General features: G+C 42.0%; 1 non-coding gene across 1 annotated transcript; it reads right to left on the reverse strand.

Moving 5' to 3' along the window:
* Positions 1 to 596: 596 nt before the first annotated feature.
* Positions 597 to 703, reverse strand: LOC135150033 (small nucleolar RNA R71). Its single transcript, XR_010288387.1, has one exon. It is a non-coding gene; the product is annotated as a small nucleolar RNA R71 (small nucleolar RNA).
* Positions 704 to 2713: the final 2010 nt, after the last annotated feature.

A 2713-nucleotide genomic window follows, 5' to 3' on the forward strand; every position in this document is an offset into this window, starting at 1 on the left:
GGGACTCGGTGTTAATTAATTAGTTTATGCACTTGTCATCAGTGTGCATTAAAATTCACTGACTAGGATTCTATTCTCTTCTCACTTTTCTTCTTTTCTTTCTTTCAGGTACTTGGATCGCGTTTTTACTAACGAGTTTTCAAACCCGTAAAAGAAAATCAATTGATTCATCTTCATCATCTTCTTCTGATTCTGAAACAATGACGGAACCTGAAGCACAACCAGACAGTAAGGCATTGAAGGATTTCTCTATGCCAAAGATCGATGACATCCAATCAAGCATCGTCAGGCCTGCAATCGCAGCCAAAGCCTTTGAAATCAAACCAGGAACTATTCAAATGGTCCAGAACTCGGTACAGTATGGGGGTTCCCCCACTGAAGACCCCAATATGCATATACGGAATTTTATAGAGATCTGTGACACTTTCAAATTTAATGATGTCTCTGATGAAGCTGTGAAGCTAAGGCTTTTCCCATTTTCACTGAGAGACAAGGCTAAGGGATGGTTACATTCTTTACCATCTGGTTCGATTACTACATGGGAAGATCTAGCTCAGAAATTCCTCACTAAATTCTTCCCCATGGCAAAGACTGCTGCACTACGAAATGCTCTATCTCAATTCTCTCAACAATCAGGAGAAACATTCTGTGAAGCCTGGGAACGATATAAGGAGATGCTAAGGAAGTGTCCCCATCATGGTATGCCGGATTGGATGCAAATAAACAGTTTCTACAATGGTCTTGGACCTCAATCCAGACCTATGCTTGATGCTGCTTCTGGAGGTGCGCTATGGGCTAAGAGTTATGAAGAAGCTTATGATCTCATTGAAATGATGGCTGCTAATGAATATCAGAACCCTACTCAAAGGCTTACTCAAGGGAAGGTAGCCGGAATTCTTGATCTTGACACGTCTACAGCCATAGCAGCTCAACTTAAAGCTCTCACGATGAAAGTCGATTCTCTGGCTCACCAAGGAATTCAACAGCCAATCTCTATTTGCGAATTATGTGCTGGTACTCATGCTACTGATCAGTGTGCCATTTCTAGTGAATCAGCACAATTTGTGAGCAACTTTCAGAGAGGTCAACAGCCTGCTCCAGCTACTTATCATCCTAACAACAGAAATCATCCGAATTTCAGCTGGAGTAATAATCAGGGTTATAATCAGCCCCAACAAGGATTTCAACAGGGACCTAAACAATATAGTCAGGCCGGAAATTCTCAACAGTATGCACCTAAACAGCCATATCACCCTCCGGGATTTCCGACCCATGGGCAAGCAACTAACGAAAGGTCTGACATGGAAGAGCTAAGACTCATGTACAAGAGTCAGGCAGTAACGTTAAAAGCCTTGGAGACACAAGTCGGCCAGTTAGCTAATGCCTTACTAAGCAGACCACAGGGGAATCTCCCTAGTGATACAGAGGTACCAGGAAAGAGGGACCCTAAAGAGCAAGTCCAATCCATTACGCTGAGATCTGGAAAAACTACAACAGGGCCTACCTCAACATTAGTCCAAGATCAGGGTGATGAACTGCAAGAAATTCCAGCAGAAGTTCCTGCAAATACAAGTGGCACCAACCCTACTGTTGAAAAGGATAAGACTATTCCTGCAGCTGCTCCGATGTCAAAACCAGTATATCCACCACCTCCATTTCCTAGGAGGTTAAAAAAACAGCAGCTGGATAAACAATTTGGTAAATTCCTTGAAGTATTCAAAAAGCTTCACATCAACATTCCATTTGCGGAAGCACTCGAGCAAATGCCTAGTTATGCCAAGTTCATGAAGGGTATTCTTTCAAAAAAGCTAAAGCTTGAAGAGTTAGAGACCGTGGCTTTAACGGAGGAATGTAGTGCTGTACTTCAACAGAAATTACCACCTAAGCTTAAGGATCCGGGAAGCTTTACTATTCCTTGCACTATTGGGAAGTTCTCTTTTGATAAGTGTCTGTGCGACTTGGGAGCTAGCATCAATCTTATGCCTCTATCTATCTTCACACAACTTGGCCTGCCAGAGCTCAAGCCAACAAATATGTCTTTACAGCTGGCTGATCGTTCGATCACATATCCGAGGGGTATAATTGAAGATGTGCTAGTCAAGGTTGATCAATTAATATTTCCAGCCGACTTCGTGATTCTTGATTTTGAAGAAGACAAAAAGATTCCTATCATCTTGGGAAGACCATTCTTAGCCACAGGGCAAACATTGATCGATGTCCAAAAAGGTGAACTTACTATGAGAATACAAAATCAGACGGTCACGTTCAATGTATTCAATGCAATGAAATTACCAACCGATGAGGAATCTTGTTTCAGTATGGATGTAATTGATACTACAGCAGAAGCTAAGAGCAAGCGGATTTTACAGGATGATGCATTGGAAGCGATCCTTACAAATGATGAGGAATGGGGCAGTGAAGAAGAATTGGAAGAAATCCATCATCTTAACTCATCACCTTGGCGAAGGAATTTTGAACCACCTGTCGAATCCCTTGGCTTGGAGGAACAAAAAGAGGATCACAAACCACTACAACCATCAGTAATCGAAGCACCTAAACTCGAACTTAAACCACTACCGGATCACTTAAGGTATGCATTTCTTGGTGAAAGTTCTACTCTTCCTGTTATTATTGCATCTAACTTGTCAGGTGAGGAAGAGGAAAAACTATTGAGAGTGCTAAGGGAATTCAAAACAGCAATTGGGTGGACTAT

The sequence above is a fragment of the Daucus carota genome, chromosome 1 (genome assembly GCF_001625215.2).
Source record: "Daucus carota subsp. sativus chromosome 1, DH1 v3.0, whole genome shotgun sequence".
In the NCBI taxonomy this organism is placed as follows: Eukaryota; Viridiplantae; Streptophyta; class Magnoliopsida; order Apiales; family Apiaceae; genus Daucus; species Daucus carota.